The 23504-nt window shown below is 58.1% G+C and overlaps 1 pseudogene; it reads right to left on the reverse strand.

Moving 5' to 3' along the window:
- Positions 1-8431: 8431 nt before the first annotated feature.
- On the reverse strand, positions 8432-8601 carry LOC122905675 (annotated as a pseudogene).
- Positions 8602-23504: the final 14903 nt, after the last annotated feature.

The raw sequence follows: 23504 nt of genomic DNA on the forward strand, positions 1-23504 counted from the left end.
GAGTCGGGGGTGCGTGTGGGTCTGGTGGGGGCCGCTGCCTCAGGCTCAGTGCTCGGCCGGGGGCAGAGCAGCAGGGCCTCGGAGAAGACACTGGCCTGTGGCCGCATGTCTCGGCAGAGCAAGCTGACCGAGCAGCAGCGAGGTGGAGGCCCACCCTGCAGACGTCTGCTCCGGGCCGGCCTCGGCCCCTGCCGCTGGTCCCGCTAGCCACCCATCATTCCGCCGGGCCCCCGGGGCTCCGCTCACGACGCACCACGGAGGCCGGGGCTTCATGCTCTCCTGTCCCCTGCCGTCGGCTGTGCCCCTGTGGCCCATCGTCGGGCCGGAGTGGTGGGCCTGTTTGTGAAGGGTGGTGGCGTTCCAGAGGCAGGCACGGTGGTGAGCCTTAGCAGCCGGCCTCTCCCTCCAAGCCCGCACAGTGCCTCCACGCCCACCAGAGCCCCGCTTCCCAGATTGTTTCCTGAAAAGCCTCCAGGGGCAGGTGAGCAGGGCCCAGGGGTCGCCCCCAGCCTCTGGCCCCGAGCCCATGACCAGACCTCATCTGCCCGTTCTGCCCGGAGCAGGGACAGCAGACCGAGACCCTTGTCCCAGGGGGTCTGAATCCCGGTGACCGGGTCCTTGTCAGGCTCTGCTCTGTCCGTGAGAGCCGGGCGTCCTGCTCACAGAGGGTCCAGTGTATCCACAGAGCCACGGGCAGACCCTCATGGTCCGGGAACGTACAGCTGGGACAGACACACTTAACCACGGGCGGGTGTCGCGGCCGGCACGACAGATCGACCAGGGACGTGAGGGTAAGAAGATGGCGAAAAGAACTTAAGAGGCAAAGAGATGGGGCAGGAGGAGCACCGAGGAGTTTGTCCAACAGTGTGACTTGATTCAAAGCACTAAGGCCATATGTATAGTGACAGGAGAAGCCGGACACCTGGGTCTAGCGAACAACCGCGAGTCCCCATAGTAAGTTGCACATTTAGCTAGAAGCAGACCTCGTGACACCAAACGGCTGATGCTAGTACCGTTGTTCTGTGTTGATACAGCAAACCTGAAAGTAATTTATGGGCTGTACGAGGGCAGCAGGGACCGGCACCGAACTATTGACCCCAGCGGAATTGTCCTCCGGTGTTTAGCAAGCGTGTGGGAAGCCACGTAGGCGAGCACACAACACACAGCGTAGACCCTTTCTCGGCGCTGCTCAGCTTTTCCCGTGTTAGGTTATTTGGACTTTAAAGGAGGCACAAGTCGGGGCCTGGTTGGGTCCTCGTCTCAAGCCCTGCGGCCTGCCACAGGCGGGACCCTCAGTGGCTCCTTGGGCTACAGAACACAGACTTCTGTAGCAGGTAAGACCCGTGGGAGCCTCAGACGCTCCCCCCACGCCCCCGTGTAATAAATCACGCTGCGTCCAGGCTCGCGGGGCAGGGACAAGCAGGGGTGAGGGGTCCCTACAGCAGGTGAACACGGCCTCGGGGAAGTGCTTTGTGATGCTTGGCTTGGCAAAGCTTTCTGTGCCACACTGGGATGAGTGAGGGGGGCCTGTGTGAGTGCGACCAGGCTCGGACTCCCTTCATTTCCGACCCCCGGGTTCCCTGCTCTGGCGGGGCCTGTGCTGGTGCGCGGCGGCCCCTGGGGTCCACCAGCCCCGACTCTGACCTGGCGACCCCAGCTCCCTCGGGCCCGCTTGCCCAGCGTGGTGGCTGGGGGAGCGTTACCAAAGGCCTCGGAGTCCTGCCGCCTCCCCCAGAGTGTCTTGGGGAGACCGAGGAGATCTTCTGATTCATGGGTTCTGGGTCCGAGAACTGGCTCAGGTAGAGAAGCAGGTCAAGCAATCACATTTTCCACTGGGGCAGCGGACGTCCATCACATCGTTTACCTTAAGTCCCGATTCTCTGTAATCAGCTAGTGTTCCTCACAGCGTGAGTTCTGAGCACACGGGCATGTCCCGGGGCCTCCGGGCGGCGGGGGGGGGGGCTACACGTCCGCGGCCCCACCCTCGACCCACCGAAACAGACATTCCAGGCCTATCCTAGCCCCGCCTGTGACCGCGTGCCCAAGTGTGGGAGCCGCCCCCTTGCCGGACAGCCAGGTCTGGCAACGCCATAATGGGGGCTGCCTGTGCCGACTCTTGTGGATCAGGCCCGCCAGACCACTTCGACCGTGCCGTGGGCCCTGGTCAGCCACAGCCGCTGCAACGGGCACCACAGCCCAGTAGCCCCCAGCATGTGCTTCCTCCCAGCTTGGGGGACCACAAGTCTGACCATACTGCTGTCAGGGCTCTGGAAGCTGGTAATTCTTCACCGCTAGGGACAGCGACCAGAGTGCCTGGGACACGTGGGTGTCGTGGCTCAGGGACCAAGAAGCGGAGCCCCTGAGTCCTGGGGTCAAGCACCTGTGGGGGCCTTGTCCATGGAAGGCAGAGGGCCTGGCACGGGGGATGGGAGGCCTGCGGGCAGAGGGGGCTTCGTAGGCCCACCAAGCCCACGCCCGTCGGGTGAGGTTCTCAGGGACAGTGCCAGCACGTGGCGGGGGGGGGGGCTTGGCAGCACGTGGCATGTCCCACTGGTTCGTAGGCAGGCCGGACTCAGGTGTCCTATCTCCTGAACACTCACCCCTTCCTGTTTGCCCTCCAGGGTCCAGACACAGCACTGTTCCCAGGCTCCTCTCCCCAGGCTCAGCACACACGAGCTGTCGCTGCTTACAGGGCCTCTGCTAATTCCAGCTGAGCCCTGGATTCAGCCTCTGCCATATCTTCCCCCCATCCCCGTCCCTGTCCTGCAGTTGGCTGCCCTACGAGCCCTGGATGTGGGGGCGGGAGGGGTAATCCTCCAGCTTTCCTTCAGCTCCTGCAACTAACTGTGGCTGCCCGGGGCAGAGCCCAGGAGTGCCCTGGAGGAGGCCTGACCACCAAGCCTCTCCTCCGGGCTCCAGGCCCCAGGGGCATCTCAGCTCCTGCCTCAGCAGGATGTCGGGGGCATCTGTTCCCAAAGAGCCAACATGAAACGAGAGAGCATCCCCCACACAGGCAGAGTTGTGGGCCGCACTGGACACCCCATGCCCAAAACGGCAGCAGCTTCCCCAAAGCCAGTGCCCAGAAAGGACCGGACTCCTGTGATCTGCCAACAAGGGTCTCTGGTTTCTCTCAGAACGTGAGACTTTACAGTGTTGGAAACTGGAAGACGGGACAAGCCGAGCATCAGTGAAGAAAACAGCTGCTTCAATCTACAAGTTAAAAAAGAAACGAGATGCTCGTCTTCGGAGGATCCTGGGGGAACCAACTTATTACATGTATTGTAAAAGCCGTACCTAATGCAAGAGGATCCCGCGTTGGAAGATGGCAGTGTGCGAGGCACCAGGAATCCCTCCGCTAAAACATGCCTGTGCCGTGGCCTCCGTCGGCTCGAACCACTCATGGAGACCAGGAGTCTGTGGAAGGTTTGTAACTTGCCAGGAAAGACTCAGGTGGGTCGATGTGGTTCATTCTACTCCGCACAAACTCGGCGCAGCAGCAACTTCCCATCCCCCGCCAGGCTCGTGGTGGGCCACTGCACCGGTGCTCCTGGCGCATCGCGCCCAGCTTGTGGGATCCAGACGCACAGAGGGTCCTGGCTCCGAGTATGGAGACCTGCGTGCGGACCCCCGAGCGCCCCGTCAGAGCACGCAGGAGCCCACGTGGCTGGGGGGCGGGCTAGTTCTACGCCTCCCACACGGATGCGAGGCCCTCTGGCTGAAGTGACTTCCAGGGTATTTTAAGGGCCCCTGGTGGCTCGGTCAGTCCAGCATCTGACTCTTGGACTTGGCTTGGGTGGTGAACTCGGGGTTGTGAGGTCACCTCCTGCATCCGGCTCCATGCTCAGCAGAAAGTCTGCTTGAGATTCCCTCTTTCCCCCAGTCCCTCTCCCCACCCCTCTAACACAAATAAATGACTCTTAAGAATAAAATAAAGGGCTGGCACCCTTTCCTCCAACTTTATTTTCCTCTTTTCTCCCCTTTGGGACCCAAACATTACAGACTAAGATATTAAAAAACAACCGCATATAAAAGAAAAGTTAGAAAGCGACCATGCAGTTCACCTGGGTGGCTTAGTCTGTTGGGCGTCTGCCTCTGGCTCGGGTCATGAACCCAGAATTCTGGGATCCAGTCCTGCATTGGGCCCCATGCTCAGTGGGGAGTCTGTTTCTCCTCTGCCTCTGCCCTCCCTCGTGGTCTCTCTCTTTCTCAAATAAATAATAAGCTCTAGAAAGAAAGAAAGAAAATGACCATGCTGTCACACAGGCTAAGAAAAGACCAAATCAGACCTTCTGTTTACCCCTCACACTAATCCTTAGCACAGAGACAGATAATAATAATAATAACAATAACACAGAAAACCCTGGGGAAGGAGGAGAGTCTGGTTTCCAGAGTTACCACATTATTAGATTCAAATATCTAGTCTTCAGAAAAATCACAGGGCACACCAAGAAATAGGAAATCACGCCCATTCAGTAGAAAAAAAGCTCAACAGAAACTGTTCCTAAGAAAGACCCAGCAGGTCTGCTGAACAAAGACTTTAATACAATTGTCTGAAGGATGCTCAAAGACTTAAGGAAGATGTGGAGAATGTCCAGGAGATGATGTGTGACTAAAATGGCGAGACCAAAAAGAGATGGAAAACCTACAGAGAGACTGAAAAGAAAGTGCAAAGATCGGAGATGAAGACAGTCGTCCGTTCAGTACAGAAACAGAATGAAGGAGCTTTAAAGGCAGATCTGAGCAGCAGAACAAAGGACTGGCAAACATGAGGACAGGACAATAGAAATGATCAACTCTAAAGAACTGAAGGAAAAAAAGACTGAAGTGCACAGAGCCCGAGGGACGTGTGACATCACCAACATGTGCGTCAGGGGGTCCCAGAAGGAGAAGGGCGAGGCAAAGAGACGGACGGCAGCTGGAGAAATTAAGGCTTAAACTTCCCAGATTTGATGAAAGACATAAATATAAATACAAACATAATATATATATTTCATGTATATATATGAGATATATATATAAAATACAAACGGAAATATAAACATCCAAGAGGCTCAGTGACCTCCAAGTTCAGGTGAACTCAAAGAGACCTACACCGAGACACAGTGCGATCAAACCTTCAAAACAAAATAGAAAGAATTTTGAAAGCAGCAGGAGAGAAGCTGCTCGTAGCATCCAAGCGTCCTCAGTCAGACAATGGGTGGATTTCTTTCTCATCAGAAAATTTGGAGGCCAGAAGGCACCTGGCTTCTATAGCCAAAGTGCTAAAAAGAAAAAAAAAAAGTGTCAACTAAGAATCCTATTTCCACCAAAACTGTCCTTCAAGAGTGAGGGAGAAATTAAGACAGCCCCACGTGCACAAGCGTGGAGGGAGCTCATGACCATTAGGCTTGCCCTGAAAGAGATGCTCCAAGGGGTTCCGCAGGGTGGGATGAAAGGCAGTCACGTAAAGGAGACCCCCACATGGCCATCCCAACCGATTCAGAGGAAAGCAGGAGCCAAAAGTTCAGCACCCCTTCATGGTAAAAACACTCAATGAACTGGGAGGAGAAAACAATCTTGACATAATAAAAACCGTAGTTGAAAAATCCATAACCAGCCTCATAGTCACTGGTGAAACACGGAAAGCTTTTCCTCTAAGATCGGACTAGAACAGGGACATCTGCTTTACCGTAGTATGAGAAATTCCAGCCAGAGCAATAGGACAAGAAAAAGAAATAAAGGGCACCCCCTTTGGAAAGGAAGAAGTAAACTTGTCTCTGTTTGCAGATAATGTCGTCCTATATGTAACCCCCTTATAGGTGACCCCCTCGGGCCCTGCTGCTGGGAGCAAAAGGTCACCCCCGGGGGAACAGCAGGGCCCTTCCTCGAGCTGTCAGTCATGTGATCCCATACGACCCAGCAATTCCACTCGCAGGAAGGGACCCCAGAGACCGGAAACGGCATCTGCACCCTGCGGGCATAGCGGCGATGTTCGCAGGAGCTGAGGGACGGGAGGGATACCAGGGTCCCTGGATGGGTGAAGGGGGTGGGGAGGTGCAGGAAGACCACACACGGGAACGCTGTCAGCCTTCACCGGAAGAACATTCTGCCTCGTGTAAACATGGGCAAACCCTGAAGACGCTGTGCTCAGGGAGATGAGGCAGTCGCAAAGACGGACAGCGTGTGACTCCACTAGGTCCGCAGCCAGCACTACAGGGACAGGAAGCGGAAGGCTGATCGCAGGGGCCAAGGAGGGGACAACAGGTACCACGTAGGCCGTCCAGGACGAGAAGAGCCCTGGAAAGGGACGGGGGTGCGCTCCCCACCACGGGACGCCACAGACCTCCACGTTCACAAAGGGTCAGGAGGACGTTGTGTATATTTTACCACAATAACAAAAAAAGGAAAAGGAAACAATTTTTTAAAAAATTGGAAACAAGCTAAACATCCAGCAACTAGAGAAAAGAGTCGGGCGTGGCGCTCCTGCTTTCCTATGCAAACTGGGCGTCTCGGTAACACAGGGCAGGCGGCCGGAGCAGGCTGTCGCCCCGGAGCAAAGGTCAGAAGCGCACCGTCTTGACAAAACCCAGCCTGGTTCACCGGCCTCCTGTTCTGATGCGTTCGTTCCAGAGCCTTCTGGGGAGCAACCCCCACCCACACAGCCAGGAGGGTCCCCAGAGGGGCACAAAGGGGCGTGACGGTGTTGGAGGAGGAGCCTACACAGAGGGGCAGAGTGTGCTGATGGACGGCTGGTCTCCATCACCCCCCAAGGGGAGAGGGGACAAAAGCCGCGACGTTGTGGGGCTCGTCCCCCCTGCAGCAGCGAGGGCGCGTCTCTGGTGGGTCTGGAGTGTGGGAAGGTGGAGCGCGGGCCTTCCCCTCTGCACCCTGGGCCACTGGCCTTGCCCACCTCCACCCCGCACCCACCTCCCCTGCCCGCTTCTGAGAACGGGGGCAATGGACCGAACTTGCCCATGTCGTGACCTTGACTTCTGGGTTGAGAAGACTCGGCGTTGGGGGACGTCCCTCCATCCGGTCCCCTCCCGCCCGTGTCCTTCGTCTGTCTCTGCGACTGGCCCCGGCCAGGCCGGGAGGACAGTGGCTGCATGAGCATCACCTCACGGACGTCCTTCCTCTGTTAGACTCTTGATTTATTTTCCTGGTATGCTTTAGGGAGGGTTTGCCGTCTCCTGCGGCTGCGGCGGCAAAGGTGGCGAAAACGCTGTAATCTGAGAGTTTCCAGCAGATGGCAGCCGCGCGCCCGTTCGGAGACAATCCCGGCCTCACTGAGGCTGGGACGACCCCGGAGACTCTGTGGGGGACACTCAGTGCCCGTCAGCTCTTGAGGCCGCAGAGAAGTGGTCTGGAATCCAAGCGCCTTTCTGGCCCGACGTCATCTCAGACCCGTGCTTCTCAGCGCGGCACGACTCGGGACTCTCAGAAGATGGTGGGTTTTGTTTTGTTCCAGCGTGTTCGGGCGTGGAAGCCACCGGGCGACGCGGGACGGCGGGGACCCCACGGATCTGACACCCGAAGACACACGGTGCGCGTCAGTGCCGCGGCCGGGCGTGAGAGCTTTCTTAAAAGTCTGGGGAAAAAATTAACCGTCTATGCTCTGGAATCGATGCTGTATTAAATATAAAAAATGTGATTTAGGAGCTTCGCGGGTACCGTTGGCTCCCACGCAGGTCTCTTCCGTTTAATGTCAAGAATCCACGCCTGGAAGCCAGTGTCCACAGCCACAGCGGCTGCGAGTCCATTTTAAGTGGGAAAAATTACAATAGAACGAAAAACCAGTAAAACATCTCTGTGCGAGTGACACTTACGTATCATTGAAGGTGAAGTGCTAAACACTTCCCTTCCCAAACGCAGGGATGAGCCCGGCTGCGCACAAGCCCACGGCAGGCGCGCGCCCCCTGTCGGCCCCAGCCCTGCCCCGAGCGTGAACACTCTTCTGTGTACGAGCGTGAACACTCTTCTGTGTACCCCGGGCCCTGCGGAATGCCCTCCTGGGATGGGGGCCACTTACCCATCACTCCTGAGCTGTGACTCTCGGTTTTCCCCACACATTATTATTTCTTTTTTCAAGATTATTTATTTATTTATTGGACAGAGAGAGATCACAAGCAGGCAGAGAGACAGGCAGAGAGAGAGGAGGAAGCAGGCTCCCCTCTGAGCAGAGAGCCCGATGCGGGGCTCGATCCCAGGACCCTGAGATCATGACCTGAGCCGAAGGCAGAGGCTTCACCCACGGAGCCCCCCAGGCGCCCCCACATTATTTTTTAAAGACTGTATTTACTTACTTGAGAGAGCACAGGAGTGGTAGGAGCGAGGGCCGAGGCAGAGGGAGAAGCAGACGGTCCACTGAGGAGAGACCCAACATGGTGCTCGATCCCAGGACCTTGAGATCATCACCTGAGCCAGTTAGATGCGTAACTAAGTCATCCAGGCGCCCCCTCCATATATTATTTTGGTAAAGTTCTTTTATTGATTTGGGGGGTTGTAAATATAAACGTTTCCTATATAAATATTGCTGGGGAAAAACTGAGAAAAGTTTTCAATTAGCAATAATCGCCCCTCAGATAAGCCTCATTGGCTGTGATACGGCCACTGCACGAAGCTGGGAAGAACTCGAGAGATCCAGATGTTCTCAAAGTTGAGGTAGCAAAAACCCAGAAGTTTTCAATGTCAGAAATGTCACCCTTGGAGACGTCTGTGCACTGTGCCGGTCCTAGGTTTGGGGTTGGACGAGGCAAGGTCTACGATACAAACACCTGTACACCTGGGATAAGGTGGGTATTTTTTATTTTGCAGAAATCATAGCAAAATTCCATATCATGATGCCAGATCATTTATGCAGAAAACAATAATCAATACCAAATAATGTCACTCGTTATTTAGAGGAAATAAAAACTACAAAAACCAAATAAATAAAATGACGGAAAATGTGACAAGTACGATGGTTTTCAGCAAAGTGAGTGCCGGCCAGCTGTGCCCCCCTTCTGCTGCTGCATGGCTGGCTGGCCCTGCTGGCCCCCTGGGGGCGGGTGAGACCATGTGAGGAGTGTTGGCCAATGAGAGGTGAGAGGAAGTGGCATCTTCCTACCAGAGCCTTTCATTGCCAGAGTTCTTTCCCTCAGCGAGGAAGACCAGGAATGTTCTAGATCGTGGTCATTTCTTTTTTCTTTTTTTTTTCCTTTCCTTTTATTTTTTTTTAAGATTTTATTTATTTATTTGACAGAGAAAGATCACAAGTAGGCAGAGAGGCAGGCGGGGGGGGGGGGAAGCAGGCTCCCCGCTGAGCGGAGAGCCCGATGCAGGACTTGATCCCAGGACCCTGAGATCGTGACCCGAGCGGAAGGCAGCGGCTTCACCCACTGAGCCACCCAGGCGCCCCTAGATCGTGGTCATTTCTTCAGCCTGGATCCCGCAATGAAGCCAGAGGAGCAGAGTCTCAGCCAATTCACTTATTAGGAGCGAGAATAAATTTACAAAAAGGAAATGGGAAACAACCCAAGTACCCATTGACATGTACCCATGTACATACGGGAGACTCATTCAGCCTTTAAAAAGAATGGAATTCTGATATGCACAAGAATTTGAATGAACCTTAAAGTCATTATGGAATGCAAAGCAATCCAGACACAAGAAGACAGATCCCGTATGATTCCACTCATCGGAACTGCAGAGAGTAGTCGAATACACAGAGACAGAATGGAGATCAGCGCCGCCAGAGGCCGCGGGTGGCGCAGGACATGGTGAGTATCATTTAATGGGTCCAGAATTTCACTGTGGAATGACAAGAAAGTTTGGGAAATGAATAGTGGCAATGGCTGTAAACTACACGGAGTGTATTTGATGCCACTGAACTGTACCATGTTAAGATGGTTAAGATGGTAAATTTTGTGTTTTACACATTTTAGCACAATTGGAAACTTATTTTCTTTTTCAAATTTTTAATTTTAAAAAATTTTTAAAAAGTTTTATTCATTTATGTAATCTCTATGCCCAACCTGGGGCTTGAACTCGTGACCCCAAGACCAAGACATCAGGCTCCCTGCTCAGCGGGAAGCCTGCTTCTCCCTCTCCTACTCCCTCTGCTTGTGTTCTCCCTCTCACTGTCTCTGTCTCCGTCCAATAAATAAATAAAATCTTTCAAAGAAAAATAAAGTAAACACCTGTACTGAAAAGAACAAATATCTCAAATTAATAACCTAATCCTTCACCTTAAGAAACTAGAAGAGTGGCGGGGGGGTGGGAGGTTGGGGTACCAGGTGGTGGGTATAATAGAGGGCACGGCTTGCATGGAGCACTGGGTGTGGTGAAAAAATAATGAATACTGTTTTTCTGAAAATAAATAAATTGGAAAAAAATAAATAAATAAATTAAAAAAAAAAAAGAGAGAGAAACTAGAAGAGTGGGACGGCTGGGTGGCTTAGTGCGTTAAGCCTCTGCCTTCAGCTCAGGTCATGATCTCAGGATCCTGGGATCGAGTCCCGAATCAGGCTCTCTGCTCGGTGGGAAGCCTGCTTCCTCCTCTCCCTCTGCCTACCTCTCTGCCCATTTGTGATCTCTCTCTGTGTCAAATAAATAAATAAAATCTTTTTTTAAAAAAAGGGGGGGGACTAGAAGAGTAAACTAAACCCAAACTCAAATCAATCAGAAGGATGGGAATAATGAAGATGAGAGCAGAAACAGAATAGGAAAACATAGGAGGAAAAGCCAATGAAACCAAAAGTCGCTTTATTTTTTTTTAAAGATTTTATTTATTTATTTGACAGACAGAGATCACAAGTAGGCAGAGAGAGAGAGAGAGAGAGAGAGAGAGGAAAGCAGGCTCTCCGCTCAGCAAAGAGCCCGATGTGGGACTCGATCCCAGGACCCTGGGATCATGACCTGAGCCGAAGGCAGCAGCTTAACCCACTGAGCCACCCAGGTGCCCCCCAAAAGTCGCTTTAAAAAGATAAATAAAATTAAAAAACCTTTAGCTAAACCAGCCAAGAGAAAAAGAGAAGACTGAAATCACTAAAATCATGTATGCAAAAGGAGACATTACTACTGACCTTACAGAAATAAAAATGATTGTTTTTTTATATCAGATGGTTTGAATACTACGAACAACTATATGCCAAAAGTTAGATGACCTAGATGAAATGAAGTGATTCTTAGGAGGATATTAAACTAACTCAAGAAGAAATAGAAGATTTGAGCAGACCCACAACAAGTAGAGAGAGAGAGCAATCTAAAACCCTCGAAAAAAGCCCAGACAGATGGCTTCACTGCTGAATTCTACCAAAAATTTAAAGAATCAATACCAATTTGTCATAAACTCTTCCAGAAGGGGTAGACTTCCTGACTCATTCTGAGAGGCCAGTATTATCATCATAATGAAACCAAAGACATCACCAAAAAACTACAGACTTGTATCTCTTATGAACATGGGTGCAAAAAGTCTCGCCAAAACACTAGCAAATTGAATCCACTAGTGTATGAAAAAGGGTTATACACAGTACCAGTAGGGATTTACCCCAGGAGTGCAAGGTCACACTAGAAAGCAAGAAGACAGCCCACATAATGGGAGAAAATATTTGGAGATCACCTATCTGATGAGGCCCTGATAAGGGCCTCATATTTAGAATCTGTAAAGAACACTTAAAACTCAACAGTAGAAAGAAAAACTTTCCAATACTCAAAGGATTTGAGTGGATACTTTTCCACAGGAGATCTCCAAATGTCCAAGAAACGCATGAAAAGATGCTTGATGCCACTAGTCACTAGGGAAATGCAAATCAAAACCACCATGGGATACCACTTTATCTTTAAAAGGATGGCCCTAATTTAAAAACAAACAAACAGAAAATAGCAAGAATTGGAGAGGATGTGGAGAAATTGGAATCTTTGTGCCCTGCCGGTGGGAACGCGGAGGGGTGCGGCTCCTTGGGAGAAGAGTCTGACGGGATGACCCCACGGTTCCACTCCTAGAGATCAAGGAGCAAATTTTAAGGAAAACTTACATACTAAAGTTCATAGCTGCATCATTCACGATAGCTACGAAGTAAAAACAACCCAAATCACCACCCATGACGAAGGGTAAATAAAATGTGGGGCATCCACGTGATGGGACGTGGTTCAGCCATAAAAAGGAGGCACTGACACCGGCTACCACACGGATGAACCTTCGAAACATCACGTTTGTGGAAGAATCCCGACGCGAACCACACACCGTGCGAGTCCGCGGGCAGGAAAACGCGCGGGGCCGGCAAGTCCCTAGAGACACAAAAGGAATGAGGGGTTTCTAGGGGCTGGAGAATCACTGTTAGAAAGTGTGGGGGTTGCTCTTAGGAATGGTGAAATATTGCAGAACTGGTCGTGAAGGTTGGTGAACGTCGGTATATAGTGAAAACCCTGTACTGGGGCGCCTGGGGGGCTCCATGGGTTAAGCCTCTGCCTTCGACTCAGGTCATGATCCCAGGGTCCTGGGATCCCGTCCTAGGATCCAGTCCCATACGGGGCGGGGGCGGGGATCCCTGATCAGCCGGGAATCTGCTTCTCCTTCTGCGTCGCCCCTCCCCCTGCCGGTGAGGTGCTCTCTCTCAAAAGTAAATTTTAAAAATCTTTGAAAACATTTCTACAGCGGAGAATTGGAAAACAAGAAGCCACTGCCACTTACCCATACCAGCCTCAACAGCGAGGAGCCCATGGCCCACGCTGTGGTCTCCAGCCCGTCCTGTGCCTGTTCCCCACACCCCTCATCGCCACCAAGACAGGCTCTTTTGCAAGATAATAATCACAACACCCGTGTGGTGCCTAAACCCGCCGTCCTTTCCAATCCCGTCAAGTAATCAGGACCCTGGGATCCGGACGCGCCCCCACCCAGAACAAGATGCAAATGAAAGCCACAGACCCCGCGTGGGGCAGACACCCTGTGAGAGGCGCCGAGCCCAGAGTCCACTTGGAGTGATAGAAACCGCGGCCCTGGCGCTGCCCCCATGCCAGGCCCCCCCTCCGCAGACTGAACATGGGCTCGAGCTGCTGGGACGGGGATGTGGACCCAAGGTGGACCCAGGACCGGCCGACACCCGTCCTCGGCCGGAGCTCCAGACGCGGAGTTCCCAGGGCTTCCTGGTGCACCCCCCATCCCCCGAGCCGGCATGTGCTGCTGGCTGAAGGGCAGGAGGGCGTCCAGTCTCTGGGGGCCTGAGTTCTGGGGTCTGGACACCAGGGCGGCCTGCTTTCCCCCCAGCGGCCAGGTCCTCCGTCCGCACACTGGCCTTTCCTCCACCTGGGCCCGGGGTTCACGCCCTGAGCTCCGCAAGGCTACGCATCTCTTCCCAAGTATTAGAGAAATACTTGCTTCGAAGAGTTTGTTGCCTTTTTTTCCCAGTGGACGGTGGTGTCTCCTGCCGACAGAGACAGAGACTCTTTTCTCGCAGTTACTTTGCCTTCCTGCCTTCCATTCCCCGGAGGCTTGAGGCCCCGACTGAATAGCTTGTGTACAAGGTAGAACGGCTCCTGCCGGCTTTCAGTGACAAGCAAAAGGGCCAGGGGCGCCTGGGGGCTCAGTGGGTTAAGCCACTGCCTTCGGCTCTGGTCATCATCCCCAGGTCCTGGGATCGAGCCCCACATCGGGCTCTCTGCTCCGCGGGGAGTCTGCTTCCTCCTCTCTCTCCGCCTGCCTCTCTGCCTGCTTGTGATCTCTGTCTGTCAAATAAATAAATAAAATCTTTAAAAAAAAAAAAAAAAAACAAGCAAAAGGGCAGACAAAGAAGTCAGGATTTAGGGGCGCCCGGGAGGCTCAGTCAGGGGAGCGTCAGACTCTGGATCTCAGCTCAGGGCTGGGTCTCGGGGTCGTGAGTTCAAGCCGGGTGCTGGGCTCCGTGCTGGGTGCGGAACTACTTTAAAGAAAGGTCATGTTTTAGAGCTAATTTGCTGAGTTTTTCTGGGATTTGCTTGTTTTTATAATCACGGATAGGTACCGAGTCGATCAGCTGCTCTCCTGCGTGGATCCGTGTCACTCTTTGTTCCCTACCGTCTGTCAGCCACGCGAGTGACGAGGGCTGCTCGGCCGGTCGGACCCCCTTGCACTCTTCTCTCAAACGCTGTGCCGCTCCACTACATAACGTGTCTGCACGTGTGTCCTGACGTGGTGCAGGTCAGCGCCGCTTGGCCCTGCATTGTCCTTTTCTGGTTTGGAATCGACATTGTTCATAAAACAAGTTGGCTAGATCTTCCCTTTTCCTATTTTATTGGGTTTCGTGGGAACCGCCACCATGAGTTCACAAAAAAATTCTTTTCGCAAGTTTGGGGGAACGAGCGTACTTCTAGAGGTATGTGGGCCTGGAGATTTCGCGGTGGGAGATGCTCGAATCACCATTTCATTGACCGGCCTGCGGAAAGCGTCCGCCCTTGTGTTCCAGTTTGAACATATTCTGTTCCTCCAGGAACGCGGACACCGCATCTAGGTATTGAGATGTCTTGAGTTTTCGCAGAAATCTTACTTATGTCTTTCGTTACGGACCGTGCTGGATGTGCCACGATTTCTTCCTGGGCTGATGCTCGGGCAGAAATGTTCCCTCTGGGCTCACAGAGTAGTTGTGCCTGGTCTGTGGGACTTGGGCACCTGGTGAGTCTAGGGCGTCTGGCGAACCCATCCGCCGGCCGCATCGCTGGCTCTTCAACGCGTCTCTCCGGTTTCCGTCTCTCTGAACCACCCGCTTCTCTGGGGCGTGTGCCCTTGGCGGCGGTACCTGGCCCTGCATTTCGTGACCGATTCTGAGGGGCCGCTGGGTGGTCCGAGCTCGGGGCTCCTCTCCTGCTTCAGGGTGCCCATTGGCAACACCGCCTGGCCGGGAGTCAGGACTGCTTTCTTTGGTTCATGAGGTTTTCGGGTTTTTGCTTTGTTTTTTGTCTTTTTTAAAGATCTCGTTTATTCACTTGACAGAGCGCACGAGACAGAGCACATGCAGGGGGAGCGGCGGCAGAGGGAGGGGGAAGCGGGCGCGGCTGAGCAGGGAGGCCGACGTGAGGCTCGATCCCAGGACCCTGCGATCGCGACCTGAGCCGAAGGCAGGTGCTCCACGGACTGAGCCGCCCAGGCGCCCCTGGCTTTTGGTTTCCAGGGGACCCTCGCCGGACGCCTGGTGACGCAGGGGACCCTCGCCGGACGCCTGGTGACGCAGGGGACCCTCGCCGGACGCCTGGTGACGCAGTCACCTGAGCGTCCCACTCTTGGTTGCAGCTCAGGTCGTGATCTCGGGGTGGTGGGATCGAGCCCCCGTCGGGCTCCGCGCTCCCCGAGGAGTCCGCCTCCGATTCTCCATCGCCCTCTGTTTCTCCCCGAGGTGCCCCGGCGCGTACGCTCACCATCTCGATAAGGAAGGAGCAAAGACACAAACGAGATCTTAAAACCAGGAAGGTCGGCCCCTGCAGACGGACGCCGCGGGATCCTGCTGGCGTTGCAAATCCAGCCCAAGATCTCCTCTAACTGGACAGGTCAGCGCGGCCTCAGGCTCCCACGGCCACCGCCAGGGGCTGCTTCCTGCCCTCCTGCCGCGTCCTCCCCTTCCCCGCTTCCAGGGTGCCCCCCCCACCGTCCGCCGCCACAGGAACCTCGTCCCGTCCCGATTCTAAGGAGACTCTCGCGGTGCTTGCGTTGCTGCCGCTGCTCTTCCCGTTCCCTCTCCTCCTCTTCCACCCGCATCTCACCCCCGGCCCCTCCTGTCCGCGCTCCGGCCGCTCGCTCTGTGCTCTGGTCCCGCGGTGGACGCCCCCGGCCCCGTCTGTTGGCTCCTTTTCCTCCTTCGTTCTTCCTGTTCCCCGGGGCTGACCGGCTCGCGGCTGCCTCCCCCCACCGTGCGTGGGGACAGCACCCCATTATCTGGTGTCCGGAGTCCGGCCCGGCCCCCTCAGCCACGCCCTCCTCTCAGGACGGGTGTGGACGCCTCTCTTGTCTTGGGACTCACGTCAGGGCGGCTCTCCTGGGTCCCCCCGCCCCCCGTCCCGTTCCATCGCTCCTCCGGACGCCCAGTGAGTTTTGTTCATCGCCTCCGCCGGGACGCCTCTACCTCCGCCCGCAGCGAGGCCGTGGCCTGGTCACCGGGGTCGCCCCTGCGTCCCCGTTGCTCGTCCTGCCTCTCCCTGCCTCGAGGAGCCTGCCTAGCGGCTCCTCGCGCAGAATGCGGGCCTCCAGCCTTTGCCGCAGACGCGTGGTGCTGGCCTCAAGGCCCCGGTCGTCTCCCCCGTGTTTCCCCAAGTGTCCGTGTGTAGCTCACGGGTCCGTCCACCCCGGCGTGTGTGCACTGGGTCGCGTGCTGCCTGGCGTCGTCTGTGAGCCCGCGGCTGTGCCCTCAGGGTGCTGGTGGTGTTGCCCACACTCCCTCTCCTGGACCAGTTGCCACAAAAGCTGCCTGGCCATCATGCCCGTCCCTCCCGAGGGGACACACTCTCAGGGGCAGCGCTGGGGAGGTGACCCCTTGGCTTTGGAGGGCAAGGGGGGGCGGTGGTCAGGGGGACTTTCCTCAGAGCCTCCGGCAACCATGGTGGCCTCGGCTGTCTGAGGCCTGGGAGTCCGTCCCTTTCGGCGCCCATCCAGAAAAGACCACGAGCAGTGTGCGTTTCCTGGGGACGCGGTCAGTGCCCGGGCAGGTGACACTGCCGCCCTGTGTCCCAGAAGGGCCACGGGACACCCTGGTCGGCGGTGCGCGGCACATCACGCTGATCCGTGCCACGAGGGTGTCCTGGCTGCGGGACCCGGCGATACCGTGCGTCTCTGTTTAGACACCGGCCAGTCCCGTAGGTGGAGACACACCGACCAGGAGGAGCAGCACATGCAAAGGCCCTGAGCGTGTGGGGGCGGGGAGAGGCGTGGGGAGCCGCGAGGGGGAGGGCGGGAGGGGGCGGGCAGAGCTCTGCAGGCCCAGGACGGCCCGGTGAGACGCCCCTCTTCACCCAGGCAAGAGGAAGGCCACGCAGGCTCCCCGATGTGGAGGGCAGCGGGCCATCGGGGCGGCGGCCCGTGTGCTGTCCGTTCGTGCTCCCGTGGGCCACAGCGCCGGTGTGTAAAGGGAGTGAGGCTCTTCTCTGTCTGCTGCGCCCTCCCGCTCAGCCGGGCTCCGCCGCGGGCTCGCCTTTCTGGGGACGTCAGGTAAGGCCCTCCGGCGGCCGGGAAGGATCTTGAGCCTGAGCCACCACGATGCCCTCTTAGCACATTGGCTGAGTTGTGGCCTCTCCTGCGCAGGGGGATCACCGGGACCGTCCCCTCCACCTGCTGCCATGTGGGGAAGAGGAACCTTGTCTGGACAGCCGCTCCATGCCCGACGCCCTCAGCAAGGGGCTCGGGGGCTGCCCAGCCGCTCAGCAGCTTCTAGAACCTCGAGCCAGGCTCCCACCAGCAGTCACCGCAGGGCAGCAGCCGGCCGGGGCTTTCTCTGGCCATCCACCCAGCCCACCGCCTTCGCCTGGCCTCTGCCCTGGAGGTCACTGCCCACGTCCTCCTGCCCCAGGCTCCGTCCGCCCTCAGCCCCTTTCCCTGCAGAGCAAGCCGGGTCACTCTCCCATGCTCCGGCCCCACCTTCAGGCCACGTGATGCCACGGCAGCCTCCCCCCGTGGGCAGGAAGCCAGCCGCCCTGAGCCGTTTACAGGCCTGAGCCTGCGCCCTCCCGGCCCCGGGCGCTGCCTCGGAGCCCCTCTGCCCCATCCTCCCCCGCCCCAGCTGTGGGCGCGGGGCCGCTGTGCCTCGGGTCTGTCCCTGGTGCCTTCACGTGTCGCATTCTCTGGCTCTGCTGAGAACACCGGTCCCACCGGGTGAGGGCCACCCTGATGACCTCACCTTCCCTCCATCACGTCACCTGCAAGAACCTTAGCGCCAAGTAAGGTCAGATTCCCAGGTCCTGGGTGAGGGTTTCGACATCTTTTTTGGAGACATGGTTCAATACATACCAGCTGCTGACCCAGTGGCAGCCAAGGTGATGTAATCGGCATTTGTGGGAGTGACGAATGGGTTTCTTTTGTCTTGCGGCCTCTTGCGGCCGTGAGGCACACAGGGCTGCACCCAGGCTGCCTTTAAGAAGTAACAGGAAAGCAGAGAAAAGAAGCAGCTGTGCTCTGCCTGATCAGCTGGACCAAGCTGTTCCTGAAGGCGCACTTGTAGGGCTTCTCGTGCATGTGAGCTGAAGGCCTGCTTTCTGCAAAGTTTCTGTCACTAGCAACCCACGCGGCCTCCACTGATGAGAAACTGGTGCAAGGGCTGGGCTTTACAAGCTGTGGCCTCTGAGGAAGTGGGGGGGACCAGAGGCCACTCCCTGCTCAGGGAAGTTGGTGATACACTTGGCCCAGGCGAGGCTGGTGACCGCGCCTCCCGCCCCAGCCCTCCCTGCAGTGGTTAGAGGCCGGGCGAAGGCGGTGGGCTGGGTGGATGGCCAGAGAAAGCCCCGGCCGGCTGCTGCCCTGCGGTGACTGCTGGTGGGAGCCCGACCCCGGCTGCTCTCGGGGGGATCGTGCCCCAGGGCTGGCTCGAGGTTCTAGAAGCTGCTGAGCGGCTGGGCAGCCCCCGAGCCCCTTGCCGAGGGCGTCGGGCGTGGAGCGGCTGTCCACAGAAGCGGCCCTTTCCCCACATGGCAGCAGGTGGAGGGGACGGCCGGGGGGCACTGGTCTCCAGGACAGACTGGAGTCCCGGATGCTCTGCGCAAGGGGACCCGCCCGGCCCTGCTCCCCACTGTACCCAGCGACCCGACCTGGGGAGAAAGGCTGGCCGCCGCTGGGACGTGGTCGTGCTCTTGAGGGCTAGGACTCGGGCGCCTGTGAGGTGCTCGGAGGGGGAGGCGTGCGGGAACCAGGCAGCCAGGGAGCGATGGAGAAAGTGCATGTTTGCCTCTCGCCAGCCCCTCTGCCTAGCCCGGGGAGGACACCTGGCCCCTCACTGCCAACAAAAGCCAACGAGACCTTCTCCAGATCCTCTGGGATGAAAGCCGGAGGTTTCTCTCTCTTACCCTGCAGCGCTGTGACTGGGAGCCTGGAGCTGGGGCTGCGCGGACGCCCACGCCCTGCGGCTCGGCCTCGTCCGGTTCCTCTCCCTCTCTTCCCTCGGGCTGGCTTGAATCGAGTATTTGGTGACCCACGAAAGCCTAGGGTCTTCCTGGACCTCCACGGCCCAGAGGGGCCTCTGTCTGGCCCAGCCGTGTGGCTGCCTCTCCGACTCTGGGGGAAGGCCTGCCTGGGACAGGGGCACAGGTCCCTTGGATCCCAGGATCCCCCAGACTTGGGCTTTCTGTCATGAAGCCACACGCCCCTGTAAGGGCCAAACCGTGGCTCTTGCCAAGACCTCGTAAATCAGCACCTTGCGAAGAAAAGCCTCTTATTTCAACACACACCTCCTGCCCATCAAGGGGGTGGTAAACGAGTCTTCGCAGGAATCAGTTCTACCAAGAGACACCCCACCCCGTGCCGCCCTTTCCTCCAGGCATTTGGAGCACCCCCAGCCCTCGGGGGGCAGAGCCTCAGGTATGTGAGCTGCCAGACCTCCCCAGCTCAGCCCAGGCCGGGGGAGCAGAAGTCCCCTCGACAGCTCCCTCCTGACCCCTCCTGGGCCACCTGAACTTCCTCACCCCAGCCGACTCGACCCACGGCAACCTGGAGCCCTCAGGCCTCAGGCCCCATCAGGCCGCATCCCTCTGAAGCCCGCCCCCTGCACTGGCCTCCCCGCCGCGAGCCACGGCACGTTCATGCCAGTTCACCGGGCCCAGGCCGGGGGTCAGGGCGGTGGGGCTCACGGCGGCCAGTCTGGGCTGTGTCTGCAGAACTCGTGCTGACGGCATTCCCTCCCGGAGACTCAGGTCCGGCCACGGCCCGCAGGGCCTGCGCCTGGGCTGCGGGGTGGAAGTCAGCCTAGCCAGGGCCGGACCGTCCTTATCCCAGGTGCGGAGGGGCCACTGGGTGAGGTGCGGCCTCTGGAGAGGTCCCAGGAGCATCAGGTTGAAGGTGCCAGGGGAGGACGCTCTGAAGGGAAGTCTTGGAGGAGCACGCGGCCTGTGCCTGAGCCCAGGGGCCGCATGAAGTGTGGCGCCCAAGGCCGCGGCTTCGGCAAACCAGTCTCTGCTGGGCATGCAGCCGGGAGAGTGGGGCTGCCCAGAGATCGGGGTCCCTGCTCCTTTCCTGTCCCTCTTGACGACAGGCCACGCCATGCCTCCCCCTGAGAGCCATGCCCCGTGGGGGAGGAGGACCACGTGGCCAGCCCAAGCTGCCGCCAGCGGGGTGAGGCCCACTCGGAGTCCCGCCGGGTGGTGGTTACTGTCCTCCCCCGGGGGAGCCTGGCTCAGCCCAAGACCTTGGCCCCAGGTCCCCCTGGGCAAGGCCAGAGGCCGCCCCAGTTCCACCCCTGGCCTTCCCATCCCCTGCCGCAGGCCTTTGGTCAGCTCTGCGAAGACACAAACAGAAGTCTGACCCGGCCCTGCTTCGGGTGGGGAACCGACCACGAGGACCAGGTGTCAGGAGTGGAACTCCTCTCCCCGATGGGAGGCCCGAGCAAGAGCAGGGACAAGGTGGCAGGGACCAGGGGCCAGAGGGCACAGCTGGTCCAGAAACCCCCTGGGCACAGAGAGGCCACCCCGGCGGCTGGGTACACCCAGGCGCACGGGGACATCTGTGTGTGGGGCCCACACGCTAGGCCGTCTGCGGACCCAAGGGTGGAGGCTGAGAACAGGGTCGGACGGGCAGGGTGGGCTGCGCGGTGCCGTGGGACGGGCCTTCCATCCACCCCTGTCTGCAGCCTGCCCCGGGCCTTCCATCCACCCCTGTCTGCAGCCTGTCCTGGCCTGTCTGCCCGCCCACCCCACCCAGCATTTTCCGATGGAAAGTTCCCTGGGCAACAGCAGCACAAACCCCACGATAAGGACGAGCCCAGGCAAGGGCGGGCCCGAGTGGTTTCAGGCTGTGAGGTGGGGGGTGGGGGCAGGCACTCTGCTGTCAGGCGGCTGGGGGGGCGCCCTCCATGCTTCCAGGCTGCCCCCGAGTTTGGGATTTCCTTTGCAGGCTGCATCTCTGGGTACCCTCCCCAGGCGGGGTGTGTTCCGGGGCTCAGCATGGTGGTGGACACGTTCCTAGGCTTGTCTGCTGGGCAGAGTGTCCACTCCTTGGAAGCAGCCAACACCAGACGAGGAATCAGTAGGCGAGTGAATGAATGGGCAAACCCGACCACAGACTGAAAGCGCGTTAGAAAACCGTGAGCTGGCCGGGAGCCAGGAGGGCCCCTTCGCGGGAAGCAACCCTTGTGCAAGGGGCCTGGGAGAAGGGGCTTCCAGGCTGGACGGGGGAGGGTGCGTCCCGCATGTGGGGTTCCTGGAAGTAAGAGCCACCAGTTGGGAGTGTCTTGTCGGGAAGCCTTGGGTGGGGGGTAACCAGGCCCCAGGGGTGGGGTGGCTAGAGGAGGGAGAGGCCAGTAGGGCCACGTGGACGTGGGAGGAGACCAGGGCCTCAGATCTGGCTCAGGAGGAGGGGGAGGTGGGAACCCCCAGAGTGGTTCTGCGATCCCCGGTTTGTCGATCCAGCCAGAGGCTCCCCAGCGTGTGAGCCTTGCCCCCACCTCCCCTGACCCCCGGCCGCACACAAGGCAGGCTTCGTACCCATGGCCCGTGGCCTCTCCGGTGCCTGTGGGCTGGGTGGGGTCTGGTTGGGGTGAGAGCCCACTGCCCCGTCCGTGGCATAGGGAACGAGGACGGGGTGAGAAGCCCCAGCCTGCTCCCCACGCTCAGGCCGAGGCCCTGGGACTGTTCTCCAGGAACCAGGGGGACATGGCACAGAGAGGGCAGCTGGGGCTGGCCAGGAGCCGCAGAGCTGTGCCAGGCGGACAAATGACAAATGACAAATGACACTGCGGCTCCAGGGGCTCCCGTGCAGGCTGTGGAGGGCGGGAGCCGCATGCCTGAGCCTGCTTGGACAGGGGCCCCCGGGAGTGACCCCAAGACAGCAAGTCCACAGTGTGAGGCCAGCACTGGCCGCGCACACCAAGGTATGGGGGTGCTGGGCAGGCCAAGAGCCCCCCCCACCCCGCTGCCCGTCCCTCGTGCTGGAGGCTGCCCCAGGCCTGTCCGCCTTGGGGAAACCAGCGACGAGGCTGGGCTGCCTAGGGGAGGAGAAGAGCCATGCCTGGGCCTGCCCGAAGCTCCCGGGCTGCTCCCACCAGGGTCTCCCTGGGCCTGGGAGTGGACAGCAGTGGCCAAGACCACGGGAGGCGGGCCCTGCTGACCAGTGGGGCAGCCAGTCCTGGGGGGCCGAGGCAGTCTGGGGCGGGCTGAAGGTTGGGGCACCACGCAGAGAACTGGCGGCAGGGGGGCGGCAGGTGGGCTGGGAGGGAGGCGGGGTGAGTGGGCTGCTGCACCTCGAGGCTGGGCTCTCCCTCCCCAGCCATGCTGCAGGTAGAGGTGAAGCCTCTGGGACGGAGGGGGGAGCAGGACCCCGAACTGAAGGTCGCATGGGGGCCTTGGTGAGCCGACGGCGTGGGAGCCGGTGGAGCTGGTCACCAGTGAGGGGGTCTATAGGCTGAGGACAGCTGGGCCGAAGTCCCCCAGGTGCCCCAGAACGCTGGGGGGTGGGGTTAGCTCCCCCAGAGTCTTTGGGGAGGAGAAAGGTGACCCCAGGCAAGCTGGACAGCCTGGGGGTTCTGCCCTGGGGCCCTGGCTGTCCCTGGAAGGGGTCCATTCAGAAGAGACCTGCCCTCTGGAGTGCTGAGGAGGAAGGAAAGCTGGGGCAGGCAGGGTGACCAGAAGGCTTTTGGGGGGGCACCTGGGGGGGCGCAGTCATTAAGCATCTGCCTTCAGCTCGGGTCATGATCCCAGAGTCCTGGGATCGAGTCCCACGTTGGGGCTCTTGCTCAGCGGGGAGCCTGCTTCTCCCTCTGCCTCTGCTCCCACTTGTTCTCTCTCTGTGGCTCTCTCAAATAAACACATACATAAATAAAAGAAGGCTTTTCGTGGCCATTTCCAGACTTGGCTCCCATCTCTTGTGGAACCTCAAGTCCCCTCCCCCGCAGGGTCAGGGCTGCAGACACGGGGGGCCTGGCCAGGCCACCAGAGGCAGGCGCGGGCAGCAGGAGACAGCACTGGCTCAGCTTGACGCTGTCCCAGTTGGGCTGGGGACAGAGAGGGGGCACCTTCTGGTGGCTCTAACAAGCAGAGCTCCTAGTTAAGAGCTCAGTGATGCTAATTATGACCCCCCACTTATGCAGTAACTGGAAAGAAAACCTATTTGGAGCAAGATGTAAAAAAGTTAATTCTGAAGCCCAGGTCAGGCATTCTTCCAGGTTTAAGGCTGCCTGGAGGCACAGCCCATTAGGGCCTCCCCCCAAGCCCCATGTCCTGCAGCACAGGAGGGCTGGGGTGGCGGAGAGATGCCGAGGTCGCTCCCCTTCTCACTCGCCGCACACGCGAGCATGGTCTCGCTTTGCAAGCGGAGAGGCTTCAACAGCACAAACCAGTCAGGCGGGTCAGGAGGCTGGTCCGGGTGTCGGGTGTCGTAGGGTTGACTCCCTTTGAGG

The sequence above is a fragment of the Neovison vison genome, chromosome 4, assembly GCF_020171115.1.
Source record: "Neovison vison isolate M4711 chromosome 4, ASM_NN_V1, whole genome shotgun sequence".
Taxonomy (NCBI): domain Eukaryota; kingdom Metazoa; phylum Chordata; class Mammalia; order Carnivora; family Mustelidae; genus Neogale; species Neogale vison.